Source organism: Amblyomma americanum, unplaced genomic scaffold, assembly GCF_052857255.1.
Source record: "Amblyomma americanum isolate KBUSLIRL-KWMA unplaced genomic scaffold, ASM5285725v1 scaffold_171, whole genome shotgun sequence".
Lineage (NCBI taxonomy): Eukaryota > Metazoa > Arthropoda > Arachnida > Ixodida > Ixodidae > Amblyomma > Amblyomma americanum.
In genome coordinates, this window is record NW_027526643.1 from 82164 (window position 1) to 105542 (window position 23379).

At 51.0% G+C, this 23379-nt stretch overlaps 1 long non-coding RNA gene across 1 annotated transcript in view; it reads left to right on the plus strand.

Moving 5' to 3' along the window:
- The window catches only part of LOC144112466 (uncharacterized), a 105545-nt gene that overhangs the window by 24947 nt on the left and 57219 nt on the right, over positions 1 to 23379 (plus strand). Inside the window, exon 2 of the long non-coding RNA XR_013310266.1 lies at positions 16035 to 16133. This is a non-coding gene — a long non-coding RNA (uncharacterized LOC144112466). The remainder of the gene's footprint in view (positions 1 to 16034; positions 16134 to 23379) is intronic.

Genomic DNA, 23379 nt, shown 5'->3' on the forward strand with positions numbered 1-23379 from the left:
CGCCAGTTTCACCGCAACTGGGGTCAGGTGATTTCTGCGCGCGCCTCGCATGCAGTTCGATATACGCTGCAGGGAGGGTATCGTTACCGTCCCCCGTCTGTCGAGGTGTCCCTGCGGCTGGAAGGAGGCGCTTGTGCCAGGTGTATAATAGTAGACCACCAGCACCGGGCTTGCACGAAATCGTGTCACATCGAGCGCGCGGCAGGAATCAATCCCGCGATTATAGAATGGCGCGCTTAGCTGTCCGCGACCCCGCGGCATTTCAGACGAGCGCGGGCGACGCCGTCTTGTGCAGTCCGCTGGCTTCGATCCGTGCAAAGGCCTTAAGAGTGGGGGGCGAAAGCGCCGAATGTCTCAAAGCACTCGCGCAACCACTCCTTTTTCATCCTATACTCGCACATACACATACGCGCGATGAGAAAACTAATGAAATGAGCGCAAAGTGCGCCAGAGCGTTGCTTATATAGTAGCGCGAGGCGACTTTGCTGCTCTCGCATTTCTCGTCTTTTCTGGTCGCGAGAGGCGAAGCAGAATATATGTCGCCGTCTGGAGTTCCAGTCTTGTACGCGAAACTGACGCCAGGCGGCGGAATTAAAAGTCGCGAGGATGCCATACGCGGACGGAGCAGCCGATGAGCCAAGCTGGGATATATCTTGTTAAAAGCCAGATGTCTCGGACATTCGGGCGCGGTGTGCGTTTCGCCCGTTTGCTTTTCCCTGCGGGACCCCGGCTCGGCGGTAGACGGGTTGCTTTCGACATCGGCGTCGCAACTATACGTATACGCGTACGGATTTCTCAGCGCCCAGGAAGGGGTCGTTTCCGTTTTCTCTTTCCTTTTCTTGCGCGTCCTTTTCCTTACCGTTGCTATTGGCCCCAGCGCGAGCTTTGGGACGTTGAGTAATCGATGGGGTTTCCTTTTAGTCTTATAGTTGTTGCGGCCCGTTTCGCCCCTTTTCGCTTGTTTGCGTGTTTGTTTGATCGCTTGCTTTTAAAGCGTCTCCCCAGCTTGGCTCTTCTTTCACCCCCGCTGTACGACTCGATCGAACGGGTTTCGATTCGCGCGTTTCTCTTCTGTCTCTCTGTAAGCCTTCTCTCTATTTCTCTCTCTAGCTGTGTATGACTGCGCGCGAGGGTTCCCAGAAATTCGCGTGAGCGTCCAAGTCGATCCTTGTTGGCAGGGACAAAGTGAAAAGCACGCATCGGGCGCGTATATACGAGGAATGAGAGCGGACGCCAGGGATGGTGCGCCGCCCCGTCTGGGAAGAAGGATCTGCAGGAAAACAGGTGGCAACAGCGGGTGGTGGTTCGGCAAACGCTGTCTTCGAGGTTGCTATACGTACTACACCACGGACAGGAAGCAGTTTGATTCGTGCGGCTTCATTAAACTCTGCCGGTCCAGAAGCCTTTGAATCTCGTCTGTTCTCGTTTAGACTGCACGCTCACTTCTCGCCAAAAGTGTGCGGAACAGGAATAAACGCGGCTGGATTTCTTCGGCGCGATTGCTGTCGCAGTCGCCGAGCTTTCCTTAAATGAGCCGAAAGGGGAAAATATCAACGAACTGGGCTGCGTGCATTCGCGTGGTCAGAGCTGCTGCGCTTGGCTTCGTCTATATATATGTGGTGGTCGCCAGGGTGTAACGAAGCCCAAGCGCATACTTCCACGGTGTTCCTGTGTTCGGTGCGGGGCTGATTAGCTGCAAGGCATAGAACCCTATTAGACAGCCTACGGTTTCCATCGTCCTTTCCAGTGAAGGCGATTTGGCTCCAGCGTTGTATAGCGTTCGAGAGGGCCAAATTGACCACGTGTCCCTCGGCGTTATGGCGAAGCATGAATAGCGGCTATTCGCGTAGCTGATCATATGCGCGTAGTGCGTATTGTCGAAGCGGGATTCGCTGCTACCTCAGGTATTGATGTCTTTGGCGATCGCGTTGGTGAAAGAGCATCACGTACTCTAGTAATAAACCATTAACATAGTTCTCCTTAACCCTGTTTGTATCGCGTTTCAATTTATGCGGTACACACCACGTTGGTAGCGGGCAACGTAATACCGAAACTCGACTTTCGTGGCAAGTGTTCACGGTCCGAAACGTCTTGGCGAAACAGTCACATCTTCGATTGTGGGTTCTTATGCGTTCCCACGTCGTGGGGAAAGGGGGGGGGGGGGGGGGGGGGGGAAGGCTTAATGCAGTGCCGTTCACACGGTATCTGCGAAAATTCGTTAATTAATTCTCCCTCCCTTTTGTCGTCGTGATGCAAGGCAGGTACTTAATAATAAAATTATAATTCAATAAAAAAATTTGCCGTTGTTTCTGTTCGCTCGCGACTTAATTAACCGCATTTTGTCAGCACGCCAGCTACAGACAGCAAGCCTTCCTTTCCAGTAATTCCAATATTTTACGTTTGAATGACGCAAATTTTAAAGCGGAACGAAGAAAAAAAAGTTATAATTGAAGACGCCTCGTTTTTTTAAATATGCTTTAGCCGCATAAGCGAATCGAATGGCTTGCACATTTTGGGGCGTAACAGACGCGCGCACCTTCGACGGCGAGAGGGGGTGACGCAGTTTTCGTAATTGCATTCGGTCCCCATAAATCGTTTCTTCATTCTTGCCCCAATTGCGCTACTCTCGCTAGCCCTGGTCTGCGTTGCGTCACCGCTGCCGGATAGCGAGGCCCCGATCTGCAGCGTGTGCGCGCTCCGCCCATCAGAACGGGCCCTTGCTATCTAGGAAGAAGCAAGTGGCGAAAATGAAATTGATTGGCATCGGGTGGATAACGAAGAAAAATCACACACTCCCCTGAGAACAACTCGGCTGGTTACAGGTGAACAAACAAGCAGACGAAATGTGGAACCGTCGCTTTTATTTTTAACCGGCTCGGAGAAACGTTTCGTGATTTTCAAAAGCCGAAGAAACATCACACGCGAGGAATTGAACGCCCCGGGGCGTACAAGCAATGCCGGGCAGATATCGATCCCTCTGTTTTCGCCTTTTCCTCGCCTCTCGGCCCTCCTCCCATTTCCCTTACCTCTTCTCTGTGCCTCTATTCCGCCGCCGCTGTTTCGTTCTTATATTCCGTTCCTGGGCGATATGTTGCTGCCGCTGCTGGAGTGTATACAAGTATCGACGGTGCGCGGTCGAAACGGCCTTTCTGATCTTTCTTTTTGTTTTAGTTTTTTTGTATATCTCCCTGCGCGCCCGTCGCCCCGTCTTTTGGCAGAAACGTTTTCCCTTTTCGCTCGCGCGCCCTCTGTGCTTGTTCATATATCCACGAGGGAGAAGTTTCTCTCGCGACGTTTTGTTCCGTTTCGCCGTCTTCTCTTCATTAGTTTCTTCCGGTGGCAGCCTTTTATCGTGATTTCTTCTCCCTTTCAGACATATTGGCGGCGCCTATATACATCTCCGCGCACAACCATTCGTGCGCCATATTCCTTCCTCGGCGTATGATCGACGCTGGGAGAGAAATAGCCCGGCTAAAAAAAAAAAAATGAGGAGAAACGAACGCGAAATGATGAAGAAAAGTAAAAAAAAAAGGCGGGGGGGGGGGGGGGGGGTGCACGAGACGCGGGGAGCGGGAGATAGGCGCACGCGCGCGAGTTTTCGTGTGCGGTCGGATTCGAGCGATACGCCGGCGTCGATGCGGTGCCCCGCAGCGGCGTTCGTGATCGGGGCTGGTTCGCGCATCGGGCCCGCGCGTATAAGTGTGCGTGCGTGTTTGGCCCGGCATGCACGTCTGAGAAATCCCATCGCTTGAGCGGCGGCTACCGTTTTTCTCAGCGAAATGGTGCGGCCGCGCGGACAACGTGCGCGTTCGAACCAGGAATACCAGCTCTCTCTCCTTCCTGCTTCGCCTTCGTCTCGTCTCCGGGGCCTTCTCTCTCTCTCTCTCTCTCTCTCTCTCGCTCTCGCTCTCTCTCTCTCCCGCTCGCTCTTTGCTAGCAGCACTGTTCCTGAAATGGCGGCTCCTATTTTCTTATCTCTGCCTCTGGTTCGTTGCTGTGCTGCTTTTGCTTTCTTTTTACGTGCTCCTCTTTCGTCGCCCCTGTTGTAGTACTTGGGCTTTGCATTCCGGCGCGCGCGTTCGCCGCGAGAAAGCTCAACTGTATGCGGTGCGGTGCGACAGCCAAACGGGCGGCAACGCCGGGGCTTTTGATCTGCCCGCCGAGCAGGCGACGACCCCGGACGAGCGGGCCAATCGCGGGACGCAGTCGCGAGCCCCTGTGCCGTACGTGGGGGACTTGACCGCTGGATGGGAAATTAGTCCGAGACTTTGTGCACAGCCTCATCCTGTCGTTTCTTCCGGCTCTCATGCTGCGCGCTGTTTCCGATCTGTCTCGTTTCTTCCGGTGACCCACTGGGGTGGCTGAGTGCCGGTAGGCCACTGAGGAAGGGGGAAAAAAAACATAGGAGAGGCCCTGACGTCACAATTTTTGATGCCGGGTGTGAGGGCTTCGCTTAAGCTTCGCCTCAAGAGCAGACGCGATAGGGCTTTTTAGTTCTTTCTTCTCTTTTTATTCCTTTTCTTTCTCATTTCTCACCGACTACCAATTTACAGTGACGTTAGCGATCACGTTCATCGATTAGAATCACAATTACCGATCACATTACCGATTACCTATCACTGTCTAGGTTACAATGAACGACATGCCACGCCACTACATACTCATATACAGCATTTCTTTCAGTACAATGAAGCACCATAACACCGCCTTTTCATTCCGCTCAATTTCTGATGCCTAATTAGTATACCTATACTTGGTTTTATTTTCTTTTGCCTACTATAACACCAGTACACATCCCCAACGCACTTTACTTTCGTACGCACCACAGCGCGTACACTTGGTGCCCCTCTAACAGGCTTCAAGCAACGACCCTTTGTGGCATATGCGCCATTTTCTGGCGCATCTAGCACGATAAAAGAATGCAGTCATATCTAATTGGCTTATCGCGACCTGCCCCCGCTTTCATTGCTATAGCTGCCCGCTCTACCACTAAATGGCGGCCGTGACATCACGTCACTTCGTCTATTTTGCATATCGCGCGGCCACAAGGTCACAACGTTGTCCGTGGTATTCATCCTGCCCGGCCTTCTTAGCGGCTTGCAGCGCCGAGGGCAGCGACCGCAGAACGCCAAAAGCATGCCTAAAGACAATCGCGAAACTATAGCGCTAAGCCTAATCGGCGAAAGCAGACGCAGGCTTCCTCAACAACCGTTTACTTAAAGACGGCATGCTGAACGGACTAAACGCACTACATTGAGGACTAACGGTGACAGAAGGCCTCCCAAACATTTTAACACCCGCGAAACTCTACGATTATACCACGTGTTTCAGTGAAGCCCGCCACTAATTTTAAACTGTTTTACCTTTTTTTAGATAAAACGCTGGCTTTTTCGGCAGAGTAACACCAGTGTTAGCAGACGTCAGAAAACAGGTGAATCATGTTAATAGTGAGCTGGTTAACTAGATTCTAGTAGTTAATTTTTTTACTTGAGGGTAGGCAACTGGTTGCAATTACGAGATTTGTAGCTGACCATTAGTAATAGCCACACATCTGTTTTTAGTATTTTGAAAACGCGATTACCCTCGCCGCTGTGGCTCAACAACTTTTGGCCATTTCTCGCGCTATTCGAAAGTCTCGCGTGCCCCCGTTGTCCGCTAATGGCCGATTCACACGACGGTCCGTTCGTCCGCGGCCCGCGCATCACGTGTTCATGCGCCACTAAAAACTGGCCCGCGATCCGATGACGTCAAGCGGATGGGACGGACCAAAAGAGCAGACGACGCGCTGGGTGTACCACTGTTGCCAGATTATTTTAAAGCGTTTGGCAACGCCTTAATGAATCGGCCATAATGGCCATAATCGCCATGTGATTCGGCCATAATGGCAACCACCACTCTTGCCAGTATTTCGGCTGCCGCATTTCGCTGAGTGGCGTTGAGCTGGCGCGCTGTTTTGACAAGCTGCACTGCGTTCGCTAGGTTCCGTGACAAAGCGTTCGACACGGCTAGCAAGACGACCCAGGCCATTGAGGAATTGGACAAAGGGCCGCACCTGCACCATTCAATCGTAGTCATGGGTCGGGAGGAAAAAACCAGTTTGACCAGCGTTGCCAAACGCTTTAAAATAATCTGGCAACAATGGTACACCCAGCGCGTCGTCTGCTCTTTTGGTCCGTCGCATCCGCTTGACGTCATCGGATCGCAGGCCAGTTTTTAGTGGCGCACGAACACGTGATGCGCGGGCCGCAGCAACACCCTCTCAATGCTAAGGCCTCTCCACCGGCCGCGTGACGTCACGCCAAGGGACCGTGCAGGCCCCGCGCTCCGCGATTTCAGCGCGCCGCGCCCGTCTGCACTATTCGGGTACTGCCGTACGTAGCTGCCTTATAAGTGATTCCTTCATTTTCATTTTTGTCGTTGCTGCAGAAAAGAAATTCGCTAGTTTGTGCGCGCCTTAGGCTATCATTTTATCTGCTTTATATATTTTTTTTATTGCAGAACACCTTATTGTCAAGAAAGTTCGAGCTGCTAATACAGTTTTTTATAATAAACAATTTAGCATACGGCCGCCAATTTCGCATTATTGGTCATTATAATAAAAAATTGATTAGTTAATTTCAATTAATCATCTAATTATTAGGTTCTATCACGTACATGATGTCTGCCGTGCGGTAAAATCCATCCGCACAGACCGCACATGCGTATATCTAGTTGTTAAAGTAGAAGTTCGTGAACATTGAAAAAAAAAACACCGTCTACTGCGCATTGTGTTAGTTTTATTCTGTATTGTGTTTTGCTTAAAGCTTTCACACACAGCAATAATGACACTCACAATAATGTTGCGCTGTTGAGTATTTGTACAGCTAATCTGACCCTTACAATAAAAAACGACGAGACACCAGCAATGAAGTGTGCGCAAAGCATTTTTATTGCTTGGGAATAAAACTTACTTCTTCTTAAGCGTTGCTGCTTTCCGGGCTGCGGCCTTCTGCTGCGCATTGTCTTGTATGGCATCATTTCTTAGTTTGCAAAAGTTGTTTAGAACAACGTTGGTTGCAACGCGTACTACCAAGCGCAGGAGAGTTTGTGCAGTGTGGCCATTTTCACATGTCTCAATGTCGTGTTCGTCCAGGAGGGAAATCGTCTGTGAAATCACGACACCACGTTGATTTCTACAGGAGAGAAAATCTTCCGCGGTTGCTCCAAAAGACAACTTCTCTGCAACTAGTTTAGTCATCAGTACCATGTGAACTGTGCATGGCTGGGGAAACTTCAGCCCTCCTCTCGACAGGTTAGCTATCATGGCAGTATTTTCCGCTTCGATCTCTCGATTTTTAATCACCAATGTGCTGAAGCAAGCAGAACATGAAAGCTTCTTTAAAGCAGCATGAGCAGCGTATCCTGCAATGTAGACAATAGCATCCATGTCAGAGTGGGCGTGTGTAATATCGTCGTCGCTGACAGCCACAGAAAAGTTGCATGGGACAAGATCCTCACTTACGTCTTCAAACTCTGTTTCCTCGCGTGGAAATGTCAAAAGTTTTTGAAGACGAAGCTTCTTCTCACATTCGTAGAGCTGACGCACGGAAATGTGGTACTGTGATCCTGCCAGCTGGCGGTAACGGCCGAACCGGTCTTCTAGCGCATCCGTCTGAAATTTGCCCAGCAGTACGTACTTGAAGTGAAGTTCTTCTAAGCAGTAGCGCGAGAGTTCTACCAGAGAATAGCATGTCAGTCGCAAAGCACTGTGAGTCTCTTTCGTCAGCGAGCCACTGGTGATGTTTATTCTTGCCCAAGCGTCCAACCAGTCCACAACGCCGCTCAGGAAAGCTAACTGTGTGTCATCAACAGACCTTACAGGGTCTTGCATGCTGTCCCTTAGCCTCTGGCCTTTGCAAGGGGTCTTAACATTGACTATTTGCCACCATGTGAGGATAACGTCAATGAAAAGAGCAGTCGACTCAGCTTGAGGAATCTTGAACGCGGAACCATGTGTCCTGAGGGCATTTGAAACAAACTGATTAATGACGTCGAGAGCGAGCTTTACATTTTGCCGCTCCATTGAGGTTGGATTCACGGCTTTTGCGTTCAGTCTGTAAGCAGCCTTCACAAGCGACGTCTTCTCTGAAGAATAAAGCTGCCGCACAGCTGCGAAAGAAGCAGCTTTCATACGAGGAGGCCCTTCGGGCATTGCTCCACTCAAGTCCATTTCAGGGAAATAGAGGCATGTTCCAGGGTTTTTCTGGTTAATCCAATTGTTCCTAATGCACTTCAAGAGATGCACAGGATCGACCACGTAGAAAAGAGGGCGAGCGTTATCGGCTGGATGGGGATAGACAATGCTCACCTGAGGACTTGTAGCAAATAACGACATCATCTTGCGGTTCAGAGCATTGTTGTCCGTTATCACAGCGATAATTTTGAGCCCCATTTTCTCAACATTAATGATTATGTTCTTAGCATGCTCGTGCAAAATTTCTGCGCTCAGTTTGCTCACAGGTAATATGTGAATGACGTCCTTGTTTGCAGAAAGGAGTGATTGTACCATGAACACATGGGCTGTTGTTGCTGGTTCCGTTGAATGAACCGACGATCCTACTATTGTGCCCCCTTTGTAGTCGAAGTATGGTTTTATGTGGATCTCATCGATCATCAGGGTCACTGTCTTCTCGTGGTCTTTCATTGATTTGACTCGTTCTCGGATGTAGGAGAGACAGTGCGGTTGATTTTGCTCCACAAGAGGGTCAGCTTTGTAATTTGAGCAAACACGGCGCAGTGTGGAAGGATGGGGCAGAATGATTCTTGATGCAGCTCTTGTGAAGTGATATGCGTGAGGAGAAATTGAATTCAAAATACTGGCGAATACCAGCAGCTCTGCGCTATACACATGCTGTTTCGCGAGGAGAAGCTCTATCTGCTCAACCAGAAATTTCAGCAAAGAAGACTGTTCTTTCGTCGTATCACTGTCCTCAATGAGGTCTGCAAGCAGTGAACCGACAAACTGCAATACTTTAGTATGTTTCGACTCTTTCGTCACCTCAGGTATATTATGCAAGCCTATCTCGAGTTCTTCTAGCAGCAAGGACAGGCTGGAGGTGTCGCATACTTGAGCTGGCAGAATCCTGCCTGAAGGAAGCGACAGAAGCTTCACTCCATTCAAGAAAACAGAAAGTGACAGATCAGGGAGAACTACCAAGGCGCATTTCACATTAGGTGAAGGATCATTCTCGATGAGAAGGAACCTAACGCACTGCTCATCGACAGAAACGGTCCAGAATTTCGTGTTGCAGATTCCAGGCAACTTAGATTTGAACTCCTCGTAAGATGAAACTTTGTTTCTTTTCTGTTCAAGCTCATTAGACTGAAGTGACTTCCTCATAGCCTCCTGCAAAGCAGCGTTTTCCCTTCTTGCTTTTTTCGTCTCTGGCGATTCACTCCGTCCAGGCGTTGAGGACAAGTATTTTGGGCAGTTTGGAAAAACAGAAGGCGCAGCATCAATCTTCAACTGTAGCCTGTCACGCTTCACCTCTATTATTTTCCCTGTCAGTTCATCTTGGTGTGACAACGTCGTAATGAAGTCGCCTGCGTGGAAGTGCAGTTCACACACCTGCACGAGAAAATGAAGCAAGGCCATTCGCCATGACTCTCCATTGCCTAAAACACTAAGTAAAAAGAGTCTGAATAGTGAACAGCTTTTACATATTTACACAGCTTTTACACAAGCCTTATGCACATCCACAGAACTAAATGCTTCCTGGACAATTCATACATAAGTGTAAGAAGTGATATCATTGCCTACAAAGACAGCATGCCTTTCCGGGAGCGACAGCTCACAACTAAGATAATTACCAGCGCCTATTAAGCAATATTTCAGAGTCTTACCCTCGAATGCTCTGTAGGTGTGAAATCCTTCCGTGGAATGGCTCGCAACCAGGCTTTTCTTCGTACTTCGTCTCTTGGGAAGCAATAAACACGTACTTTGGGACCATTCTGGTAGTTCCCGCGGCACCCGGGAACACAGCACCGGCCCATGTTTCACGAAGTTGCACTCGCTACACGGCAGGCAATCAGTTTCCCATTCGTGCGCTAGCACAGGTACGCACGCCACACAAGAAACGGCCACACGAAACAGACACAGCCGTGCGAGGAGCGAACGGAAATGCACCCAACGCCAGGCTGAAAGACTCAAGCAGCAGCTAGACGCTCACTGCAAGACTGCGTTCGTGTCTGTGCTTGCCCGGGCAAGCGCGAGCACATCGAGGGAGACAACCGAGCGGAGCGGAGCCGCGCTTGGTGAGCAGCCTGACCGGACACTTGGCGTGACGTAGCGCGTGTGGAAAGGAGGGCCTGGAGAGGCCTGAAGAAAGTATTTAGAGGGTGTTGGCCGCAGGCGAACGGACCGTCGTGTGAACGTCACACCGCGGCGCACATGTCACGTGACCTCGTCCCCACCTCGGCAGGAGCAGCGAGCGGCGGCGGCCAGCGCGGGCAGGACAGAGGTCACGTGGCATCTGCGCCGCGGAGTGACGCGATTCGCTGCGCGCACACAGCCCGGCCTCTAATTTTGGAATTGCGCGAGAAATGGCCAAAATGTGCTGAGCCACAGCGGAGAGGGTAATCGCGTTTTCAAAATACTAAAAACAGATGTATGGTTATTACTAATGGCCAGCTACAAATCTCGTAATTGCAACCATGTGCTTACCCGCGAATAAAAAAACTAATTACTAGAATTTAGTTAGGCAGCTCATTAGTTATCATGAATAACCTGTTTTCTGACGTCTGCTGACACTGGTGTTACTCTGCCGAAAACGCCATCCTTCTCCATCAAAAAGCGTATTAAAAAAAAAAAGTCGATTTCGGTGAAATGAGAATTCGGTGCGCTAGCGTTGAGTTTTCACTTCGGCACCGGTGTTCGGATCCACTGTTCACTGGTGGAAGTTGTTCGGATAGCGACGGTGGGCTAACGTCCGTTTATATGCGGAATTGGTCATTCTCTGCTCTACATTCATACATCCCTGTGGAGTCCTCATACCGCTCCTGACGCAGTGGTGCAGCTGTTAAAGGGGCTCTGAAACGCCTTCCGAGGAGAGTGCATCAACTCGCTCAATCACTGCATTGTGTTGTCATGAACACTTGAGCCAAATAGTACACTTCTACGCGCAGCGGAGAACCCACAGTCACACGCGAAAGTTGGCGAGCCCTTCCCGCCGACTTTTTTATGCTCACATGCAGGGACCCCGTAACTTTTTTGTGAGTGAGGGGACAAGACTTCGAGCTTATTTTGTTATTTACCTAATGCTCATTTAGACAATAAATGTTATATTTTTAATATATTTTTATTTTTCAAAGTTCAAAGGTTGATGCAAACTGTCACGTTGTGGTGACGACGCTCCAGCAGTCAGGAAGACAACGAAAAATCTTCCTTCCAAAAGAAAATGTTTTAAGGGGCTGACTGGCGCCCACTAAGAACTGAATGACTCGGCTGCGGCGATGGCCACAAGCGTGCTCGGCGGTCATCGAACTGAATGCCTGCAGTTCTTGGCCGCGCTCAATTTAAAGCTGGCAAGGAACCTTCGAGATAAAGAACCAAAAAGCAGCTACAACACTCTGGAAAAATGTGGAAGCATTTGCACGTGGCCACGATCAATGGAGATAAGTCTGGTCGCATCTGGCATTACAAAACAAAATGATAAAGCCGTGTGCCGACGGTTTTTAGTTCGAACGAACAAACGGTGCAAAGATTCACGGCAATATAAAACGAATTGAAATGGGAAGCTTTATAGATAGGAAGCTTTACGCATGAGGAGGGATCAGTTGCACTAAAAAAAGTTTGTGCACAGTTTGTTTAAATTCTGCTAATCATGATCATGTACACGGGTCAGACAGTCGACTTCTGTCGGGACATGTCTGGTTTAGGCTACTCATATACGAAATGCTTTACAACTGGCTACGAAGCCAAGTAGCTCAGCCCCACTGGGCTTTGCATTAAGAGCTAGAGTCCTAGAACTGAAGTGTTTCTATTGTCAGCAATTTGATCCAAGTGCCAGAAATTGGAGAGGGGGGGGGGGGGGAGAGGCGACTGCCCAATGGCGTCTCCCGATTCTGCCCCTTGACTGATCCCTTTGCACCTGCTAGCGTGAAATCGCAGGAGGTGGCAGCCCCTTATGGGCTGTGGTGCACATGTGCAACATGAGTACTTCATATAAAATATCACTGTGTTATCCGCATTTATGTAATGCCCAAACGTGCCCTTAGGGTACCTAAATAAATAAATAATGTGAGTGAAAGCAGTGGGTGGTGGTGTGCATGCGAGTGGCGTGGTTTCCATCTCTTGCTCGCAGTTTTATTTCGCATGGGGAGTTGACGGAGTGGGGCAACTCTGACCATGCAGACGAAGTGGACGCAAGGGATGACACGCCAAACTCGCATGGTTGGTGGCGGTTCTTTGCGTTGGCGACGACTGCGCCGCGTCTGGTCGAGTGAAATTCGGCTTGCGAAAGGAGCAAGGCGGCACCCGCCTTATTCGCCCGCACCACCATGTTGCCGCGTTTCGGCAGGCATCTCACTTCCTGAAAACAACAACAACAAAAAAGGGCAACTTTTTCCAGTCTGACTCTAGCGAGGCAGCGAAGAAGCGAGCGCAGACTGTTTGCGCAAAAGACCATTCACTTCAGACATTCCCTTCTCTGCGCTAGCCGCAACAGAAACAAACCCGCTGCAGTCCTCTCTCTGGTGTGACGGAGGCGAAAAAAAAAAATGGGAGCGGGGTGGGGGAGGGAGGAGTTGTGAAGGAGGGAAGAGATGCCTTGAAACCCCATTGCATTCGCTTGGAGATTGCAGTCCCGAGAAAGTACCTTGGCTCTCCCATTTGACCGGAGAGTGCGCAAAGACTGGGGGAAGGGGAAGGGGTCGAGTGGAAAGCAAAGTGCCGAAAGAACAACAAAAGCAGATATGCCGAGTCACGAGATGGACCGAAAAGAGCGGGGCGGTGGTGGAAAAAAAAAGAAAAGGAAGGGGACGCAAATCCCAAAGCGAATAGTGTGGTAACTGAAGTAAGCACCCCGAGCTCTGTCCGCCGATTTCCGAGGGAAAAATGAGAAGGGAGAGAAAGCGAAAAGGAGAGAGCAGGGGAAGAAAGGAAAGGTGGGGGGGGGGGGGGGGATGAGAAAGGCAGCCTGGCTAGAAACAGCTTTGGTCGATAACAGGATGGAGCTCAGTCTGGCAACCCCGTGCCACAGGGTTGCTCTCCCGCGCCTCTCGATTGCATGACCGAAGTGGCTGGATGGTGCTTACTTGGTCTGCCTCTGCATTGGGGCAAAAAAAGAGGGAGAAAACGCGGGGGCGAGGGAACGAGCCCTGGCGAGAGGAGGAGGAAACCTGGGTTAGTCGACACGGCCAGGAGGAAAAAAGAGGTTCAAACGGCGAAGAAACAACGCAATGTTCACAGACTGCGTATCGATTGGGGAAAGGAGCCGACGCCCGCTCTTCCTTATTTCGCTTTCTTTCGCGGCTCGTGTCCTTAGCTTTACTTTCGTCTGGGCGCTGCTAAGCTCATTCTTCTTGTTCCCGGATAGGGAAACCTTTCTGGATTGGCTCGGTCGGCGTCGGTTTAGCTTGTCTTTGTCTCGGGGGCTCCGGCTTGCCTCGAGTCGGGCGCGTGCGTGAGTTTGTTTCTGGCTCCCTTGCGGCGGGAAGATCTGGCGCCTTGGTTTCGCCCCCTTTTCGCCTCTTCTCCTGGGCTGCTTGTGCTGTGCTCACGGGGGCGGCTGCCATTACTCCCTCGCCCTCTCGCTTATAACGGTACCGCCCTCCTTCCCGGCCTGCTTGCGCGCGCGTGCGTGCTTCGTCTGTGTCGTCCGTTTCCCGGGGGCCAGAACGGAGCGACTTCTCGACGCTCTCCCTCTCCCCCGCGCTCGCTGGGGAAGAAAGAATCCGGGACTGCTCCCTTGTTGCTTCACGGGCAGTGGCGCGGGGTGCCTTTCGGGCCATCCTATTTATTTGTTCCGGTCGAAGCGGCCCGCGTTGACCGCTGGTCCGGGCCGCGCTCGTCGCGCCCCCTCCCCCACCACCTCGCGCGGCTGGTCGTCGCGCTCTTCGGCGCCCTTTCAGCGCGGGCCTGGAGTGGCCTCTCGGGCTGCGCTGTCGGTGGCCGCGAATGACTGGACGACCGGTTTGCCGGAGACCCATTCACCGAATGGAGGCCACGGCTCTGCTGCTGCTGCTGCTATCGTGCCCGTGTCGTGATGAAACGGAGCATCTTCGAACATGTGAAACGCGGTTCGTCGACTTCTCTGCGTTATAAGACGGATGAGCAATGCGAGTGCGATTATGCTCTCATCTTAAGCGAATAAAACTCTTCACGCTTCCTTTTTAGTAGCGCACATGGTCACAGAAAAAGCACACAGTATTTTTTTGTTTGTTAGGTTTTGTCTCGGCGCTCAAGCGGAGCTACACCAAGACGAGAAAAACTAGCATGTTCGTGAAAGCAGGTGTTCAGTAGGACGTAGCATGCAATACCGCTATTGTTGTCGCATTCGTTCTCTTTTTGCGCTTTGAATTAACTTGGCTATTATAGTCAGCGCTACAACTCGCCGACAAAGTAAAATTTCACTAAGCGTAGTGTCGTGCGGTGTTTATTTAATGGTTCTAGAAACAAAGATCGCGAATAAACGTAGCTCATCACTTGCGTTTGGCTGCGGTATTCCTGTACAAGACGTGATGTACGGAAAAATTAAGCAAAATAAGTCTCCAAAGTTCATTTCATCCAGAGGTCTTCATCCCAACGCCGTATTTAAGCGCCTGAACTGTATACAGTGTGCATATATGCTTCAAGTGAGCGCGAGGTCGCAGGCTGCACGTGTGACCGCAGAGGTTGTCGCATTTCGAGTGACAGCGGAGAGCAGAAACGCTCATGCATCGAGATTTCACCGCACACTAACTATGCAGTCAGCCTATCGGAAAGACATCCCTGACTTTAGCTTGCCCTAATGTTACACGAAATCTCACGGATGCCTCTCAAGGAATCTGAGATGAAAGCCTGCATGGAAAAAGGGTATCGGAAAAAGGGCTTGGTCTGGTCAGTGTGTGCCACGGTGCAAGAATACTTATGTTATTCTTACACCGTGGTGTGTGCGCAACCAGTTCAGAGGCCCTACGGTCGTGTTGCACGTGTCGTGTGCAAAGGTGTCACCGCGACACAATCGTTCTTCCCCATTACTCCTTCTCTGTGTATAGACCTTTCCATCATGTACACGCAAATGTAGGAACACCTCCTCTCTGGACTGTTGCAAAAACCGGTTGTGCTACCGCTTCCACCGTGCTAGCGTCAAGCATGCAACAGTCCAGCAAGCAAAATGGCGGCGCCCGCGCAGCGCTTTAGCTTTGCACTACGTCATACCGATACCGCATATCGATATCGCGGGCCGCCAACAGCGCATGCGTAGATGGCTCCGAGGGAGCGGGTGCGCCCACATCTGGTCCGCACCTGGACGGTCGGAGTTGTCTGCGCATGCGCTCATTGCGGGTGGTGCTGTAGAAATACGGCAGCGATAGCTGTATATGCTATGTGTGCTAATAAAACTCCGTTTTTCGGCGCTGGTGCAGTCTTTCCTTTCTTGATGCGCAGAGAACGCCGGGCGTTTTTCACGCTGGTTGTGGCTTTTTCGAGTGCCACTCGGATGTGCGTGTCTGCGCGCTGCTAACGGCTAACGGAATGCTGTCAATGCGCACTCTTGCGGCGACGTTGCGCTGCGGAACATATGCATTTTTTGCGGGACATATGAAAAACATATGCATTTTTTGTTACATTACGATGTGTTTTGATGCTTCAAAGTGTTCCCGTTAAGTTCGCGTAGCGGACCGTCGCGAACAACCATTTGAGGAGTTGCCCCAGGGGAGCCGCGACAATGGCTGTCGCCGCTCAAATGACTGGGACGCGGTGGTGGCGTTTCCGCGTGTCGTGCGCATCAACGCGGTGGGACGATCGCGGCGCCTTTTTGTCGCCCCTTGACTCTCTGTCTCTCCTCCTCCCGCAGAACACCTCCGTGCGCCTTCCGACCCGAGACTTCTGGACGGCCGGATGAGAGCGTGAGGCCTGTAGGGGAGGCGCCGCTACTGTCTACACGGACCAAGCTGTAAGCTCGCCCCTTTAACATGCACTGCAGCTCGCAGTATCCCGCATTCAGGTCGGGCAATGATTAGACAGATGGTTGGGCGGGCGGGCTTTTATTGCTATGAAGCGCCAGTAGTATGCATGCAGCGCACCGTCACCGGGAGCGTGTTGCAGAGTCGTGGCTGTATACACTGAAAATGCTAGGAAGAAGCTTGTAGGTTATAAAAACCACAAATGAGTGAGGAAGGTGTTATACCCTTATTCCGTTAACCCGAGACATAGTTCCTCTGCATTTCCTGTTATTTTTAGGATTCCGCGAAACCACTAGTCGTCACTGAAGCAGTGCCGCATTGCTCGCCCTTCACAATAGTCTCGGAATAATCCTAAAGGCGTCGTGCTGTTGCCATCTCGTCTCGGAGCACGAAAGCGGAGCGACTGGCAGTGAATGCGGTGCGTTTTGCGCGACGCGTATGGCATCGCGACGGGTATTGCAATCGCAGCCAGAAGAGTGAAGTGTCGCCTGACGACGGACATGTGAGTACGGGCATCACGCATGAGATGACCGAAAAGTATGAGCTGGCGTCCTTGCAGTGTCCGCTTGCGAGCAGCCTTTGCAGACACGGTACGAACAAAACTGCATAACGCACTGTGGATATATAGCAACCCATTGCTATATATTCCTCCTGACACTCTGTGCGCTGTTCAGAAACAGATGGTTGTCATGGCGCTTATCGCAACAAAAGTGCACTGCGGCTCCAGAACAATAACGCCTAGAATTCAACATCAGCCAGATAGTATGAAGCTAGTATTGCGATAAGTTTATTATTGTTGTTTTGTTATGTGGCGCGCACCTGTGTGACCTGAAACAATCACTGTATGAGAGTGTGTTTTGCATACACACACAAGCGCGGACTCTTCGGCTTTATAGTTTTGAATCTGTACATTTCTCCTTGGAAGGCTTCGAAATCGTATACTTGGGAGGTGAGCACACCCCGATGACCTGGGGCCTTAGCGGCCATTTGCTGCAAATTTCCCAGGCGCATTAATAACGGGCCCTGCGCCGTATAGGCGCGCCGCACAGCAGAGGTAAAACTCTCTTTATTTCACTGCTAATGCGGCCTGCGGCACGTTGTCGAGTCACGGCTGTCTGGCACCTTCGATTCCCAGCAAGCTCCTGTCAATTGGCAAGCCGTGGCTACTTCGAGACTCGCCCATATTAGCTCGCAGCATTGTCGATTCGACCGATGAACGGTCATCGAGACTGGATCGGCTCTCTCTCTCTCTCTCTCTCTCTCTCTCTCTCTCTCTCTCTCTCTCTCTCTCTCTCTCTCACAGACACACACACACACACACACACACACACACACACACACACACACACACACACACACACACACACACGGGCTCTTTTTTTACTCGCGCTTTCTTCCAATGCACCTGGTTTTGCATTCTCCTACTTGCCCAGCGCACTTAAGACGCCAAGTGGACACGAAACCTTTACGGCGCTCAACGAGCCTGATCGACCGACCCTTTCGGGCGCGATCTCGATCGCTATCTAGCGTGCGCGCTCGAATCCCGGCCGGGCAGCGCCGCGGCTACTTCCTTCGCGCGGCGGCGGGTCCGCGCTCTCAAGTCAGACCCGGTGCGAGTGTCGGTGCGCGCCGCGGCCTTCGAGGCGCGGAGAACGCGGCTTGTTTGCGCCGGGCGGCGGCAGCCCTGAAGCGCGCTGCGGTCGCGCTTGAACGCGGGCGGCCGCCGCCGCCGCCTCCTCCTCCTCCTCTTCGCTAGTGGCGGCGGCGGTGGCGGACACTTTGCCTAGTTTCACTTTCCGCTCGCGCGTCTTTCGCGCTCTGTCGAAGCGCTAGAACAAAGGTCGTTCCAAGGACAGCCGACGAGGACTTGCGCCGACGGGCGCTTGACGAAGCCGCGGCGCGTCGCGCGTTTTCCTCGCTCAGAGCAGCCTGCCACACTGCCGCTGCGAAAACTGAAGCTGGCATCTGCGCAGCGCGTTGGGAAAGTCTTGCCGTGGTCGCCAACTACGTTTCCCCCCTTCTCTTCCCGTATTTTCCTTTCGCGCCCGGCGTCACTGATGAGCGGTACGCATGAAGTGAGCGCACGTTCCAACGGAACCGGCCAGAATGATACTGTTTTTCCACGGAGTCCTTCACGGCACCAGGATGCTATAAAGCCGCACGTTCGGGAACACCGTTCTTAGCGCGATAGAACTCATAACTCTCATAACGAAGTTTTTCGTTGTCGTGCTCTTGTTACGACTGTCTATTGCACCTCTTTAAAGGAGTATAACAATTTCTCTGTAGCGGCGCTTAAAACATTAGGCACAACGTGGTATTCGCCTACGGCCGCTGAGTAATTTGAATTTCTTCTCTCAAACTGTTTCGGTTTCATCAACCGAGCGATGGCTGTCACGTGAAAAGTGGGCCTAGGCCACTGATCTGAAGCATGAAAAAAAAAATCTGCAATATAATAGCTGACACGTTGTTTGTTGTCATTATACGGCTCTTGAAACAGGCTGGCTTAATTAAGCGTTCGAACAACGTATCAGCAATTATTTTTATTGCCGTTTTTTTATGCCTTACGCGACCTGAACGCACCTTTACCGTCACAACCATCCTTCGGTTGTTGAAACAACAACCGTAACAGCACCAGAGAATATATTCTATTATAGATTATTTAATGGTCTTAGGGAATACCACGTGGTGATCCATCCGTGTATACTAATGTCTCAAGGTATCATTACTAAAGAGAAAACACGCAAGGAAGAATTTGGTGTGTATATTCCTTTAAAAAATATTTCGTCATTGATCGAGCGGTTTTCTCTGGGTAATGTTCATAGTTATGCGTAACGTGAACTGAAATTGATAATGTTCAGAATAAATGCGGCCGCAAATATTTTTTTTCCACCCATCGTAACTTGAGAGGACTCTGTAGCAAGTCACACGCAAAGTCTGCAACAGGATCAGGGTAGCGCGGCGATTTTATTCCAGTTCCCCTCCCCAATGAAATTGCCTTTGCCCCTTCTTCAGTGGCAGTAGCATTGATGCGCCAATCCAACTTATTTATCACCGGGACCCCGCGGCCACTCGGCAGGCCGGGTAACAAGACTTATGGAGCACAATAGAATGAAAAGCATTGTTGCGTTATACATGCCACCAGGAATGTGTTTCTGCGCAAATAGAGAGAGACAGAGTTTGGGAGGGGAAGATTAGATGGCAGAAGTGGATTTTAAGAAGGCCGGGAAGGGTGCCAGCAAAAATAGTGATGGTTTGATCGGCCTAGCTGTTCCAGCAGACAATGCACATGTATGGGACCAAAATGGAAGCAGTGTGAGAAATTAAGAATCAGCAATGTTCAGTCCCGACAACAGTGGTAGCGGGTGTCGAGGAAATTAACATTCACAAGGCCTCGGTTTTAAAGCGACAGTTAATCCTAGCTGCATATTGAAGCTTATCTGAGCATCTTCTACACGCGAGATAAGTTTGCTTTAGCATTACAGCGCGTGTTGAAGCCGCTTTGCAGGCTGCCCATATTTCTCAGCTGCGCTGTGTGAGGCCTGAAACAAGCGCACCACGCAGTTTCGGGAACAACTAGCCGCAACAGTGCGAATGTTGAGATGCTGTATCTCTCCAGGTCTTTCTTAGCGACGGTTCGCGCATAGCGCACGTGTGACGTTATCATTAGTCCCGGAACTTTGCACGTTTATTTCAATTGATGGATATCTGGAGCGCGAACAAAATTCGAACGTCTGGAAGTAAGAAGCAGCGAGATGAATCCGAGAGAGGTAAAAAAAAAAATCAACGGCTGTGGCTAATTTAGTCGTCCTGTAAGCGCTCTGTTTTTCAGCTGTACATTTTTTTAAACATCTTATTATTTAGGTTGTTTTTTTTTCTCATCCGTCTTAAGATAAAGTAAGTATATAGCTGAAGCCATTTAGATGCAAATAGCAGTGAAGTGCCTGTTGCTTCGTCTGCTTTGTCGCGTCGCTTCGCTGCACACGGGGCGGAAAGTGCTTTTGTTGCGTTGACTTTATTGGATCACGAATTCGCGACTCTCCACTCCTTGCAATGTGCGTCATCAATGAGCAGTGACGTTGGAGAAAAGCCTTGACGCTCTTTCTGCGCGTCGGTTAGCGCTTACGGCCCGCATTTACACCGACGCTGTTTTACCCCGCAGAAAGTGACACGTATACAAGTATCGCAGCAATATCGCACCGGTAGAATAGGCATCCTTCATTCATGCATAAATAATGCCTTCAGCTACAACAGTGAACATCTCAGGGTTAAATGATCTGTATTTACATTGCCCAGCGTCGTCATTCGAAAACCCTGATGACACGCACTGTCTGTCCGTCCGTCCGTCCGTCCATCCCTCTGTCTGTCTGTCCGTCCGTCCGTCTGTCTGTCTGTCTGTGTCCGTCCGTCTGTCTGTCCCTCTGCCTGTCCCTCTGTCTGTCTGTCCGTCCGTCTGTCTGTCCCGCTGTCTGTCTGTCTGTCTGTCCCTCTGTCTGTCTGTCTGTCTGTCTGTCTGTCTGTCTGTCTGTCTGTCTGTCTGTCTGTCTGTCTGTCTGTCTGTCTGTCTGTCTGTCTGTCTGTCTGTCTGTCTGTCTGTCTGTCTGTCTGTCTGTCCGTCCGTCCGTCTGTCTGTTTGTTTGTCTGTCCGTCCGTCTGTCTGTCTGTCTGTCTGTCCCTCTGTCTGTCTGTCTGTCTGTCTGTCTGTCTGTCTGTCTGTCTGTCTGTCTGTCTGTCTGTCTGTCTGTCTGTCTGTCCGTCCCTCCGTCTGTCTGTCTGTCCGTCCGTCCGTCCCTCTGTCTGTCTGTCCGTCCGTCCGTCCCTCTGTCTGTCCATCTGTCTGTCTGTCCCTCTGTCTGTCTGCCCATCCCTCTGTCTGTCTGTCTGTCTCTCCGTCTGTCTGTCCCTCTGTCTGTCTGCCCATCCCTCTGTCTGTCTGTCTGTCTCTCCGTCTGTCTGTGTCTTTCTGTCCCTCCGTGTGTCTGTCTGTCTGTCTGTCCCTCCGTCTGTCTGTCTGTCCGTCCGTCCCTCTGTCTGTCTGTCAGTCTCTGTCTGTCCGTCCGTCCCTTTGTCTGTCTGTCCGTCCCTCTGTCTGTCTGTCCCTCCGTCTGTCTGTCTGTCCCTCCGTCTGTCTGTCTGTCCGTCCCTCTGTCTGTCTGTCCCTCCGTCTGTCTGTCTGTCCCTCCGTCTGTCTGTCTGTCTTTGTCCGTCCGTCCCTCCGTCTGTCTGTCTGTCTGTCTGTCTGTCTGTCTGTCTGTCTGTCTGTCCGTCCCTCTGTCTGTCTGTCTGTCTGTCTGTCTGTCTGTCTGTCTGTCCTGATCGGTAGGTCGGTCCATTGCGTGATCGCACTGTCACTGTGCTTCCGGCCGACGGGGTCATGTTCAAGCTCCGGGTTTTGCGTGTCAGGTTCGGTAAAAAATTACTCCCACGCTCGTGGCGTTCATACAGAGAGACAGGATTCCAGAGAGACGCGCTCGTGTGAAGTGTGCTTTTCCTGGGAGGTCTGGATATTTCGGTGAATTTTGAAATCATGAATTTTAATCTCTGTTTACAGCGACAGCTGTTAGTGACACACTTTTGGCGTGAGCGGCATCGTCGTTGGCGTAACAGAGCACGTGACCATGCCGTCGTACGCGACACGACGTGACCATGACGTGAGGTCAAAATTTCGCGGTCGCATACCACCATGTGAGCGTGAAATCACCGTCACGCCAGCGGCCACTCGACGCCACTTGGCTGATGACGTCACCAGCAGCGAGGAGGCGTCCGAGCGCGCTCTACACGGGTGCTGGTAGCGCATCGCAATTAACGAAAGCACGAACAACTGCACTGGCCGAGCACAGCAATGAGAAAGCATAATCATAGAGGTATCTTTTCTTTCTCTTTGCAGGTTGCGCTATAGTGCTCTTTTCTTTCCAACGGTAGCCCCCTGGAACTCATTCGGCAACTTGAACTCATCCCCTACTCTCTTGGCGTCGTTATCGTTCTCGCTGCCACGAAATCAGTTTTAGCTCACAAAGCGTTCTGCACCAGATACGGTCGTTGAGCTCCTGTGTCGAAAGGGAGGAGGTTAATGAAGAGAGAAAGATAGCGGCGGAGAAGGCCGTTTATCCGAACCAGATTCCGATTTGCTACCGGAACCAGGGGGGAAAGGCAGAAGAGGGATGTAAAGGGAAAGCAGAAACGAGTTCTACATGGAACATGTAATGCAAGGACTTCATCATTGCTCCAGAGCCAGTCACGCCAGCCACACTTTCCAGTCACGCAACGAATTCAGGCTCTTCTTCCATACAGCCACTTTTTTTTTTGTTTCCCTGTTTTGAACCGTCACCTTTCAAAAGTAATTGCTAGTCGTAATAACTAGCGCTGTATTATGTTGAAAGTGGTCCGGCTGAAGCGGTGGTATACAGTGTTGTCAAATAATGCTGCACTTCCGGCAGCGCAGCCGTCCAGGTGTTTTGTTTTGCCTTTTTGTGCGCTGCGTGTTGAAGTAGCGGGTTAGACTTACATGGCTGCTGTTGTTACTCTCCGAAAGAAAAAAACTTGTGTGCGCCGTTACTTTCAACGTTCCTTTCGTGATCGTTTTATAGCGATGACTCCGCAGCAATGCTGCCGAACTTGTTTTTGCATATTTCATTTGTGGCATTTCCCACGCAAGCCGCAATGGCGCACGACTTGCGTGTGGCTTTCGCAGGTGTGGTTTTATGCTAAATTATGCGGAGAGACCGACAAGATGCGCGCAGCTACCGAAGGTTTTCAAATGTAACTAAGAATTAGCCCGTGACAGCTGACGCGACGCGCTACACACACAATGCTATGCGCATCACGGAACTTGCAAAGGGAAGCCTGCGTCTTTCCGCTTGGGTGTTCAGGCCGAGTCTGCGAATATGTGGGCGGCCCTGCGCGCACGGCCAGTGCGCATAAGCTGTAATACTGATATCAAGGACCTCTTCCGCATTGTAAAAGTAGTGAAGAAAAAACAAAGAAAAACACACAGCCCCCGACATTCCCACGGCGCGGGTGGCCATTTGGCACGCTCGTTTTGCGCGGATGGGCGACATCGGCGTCAGATACAAGTTTACCGCTTTAAAAAAAAAAAAAAGATTGATTCCTCCCCCGTACTTGTTATGCCTTCCAGCGTTCTTCCCATGGGTCCACATTCTCAAAAGCATGCACGCGCACATTGCGTTGCAGAGATACTACACTGTAATAGAGTCTCTTATGCGCTTGTCTTGCCGCGCG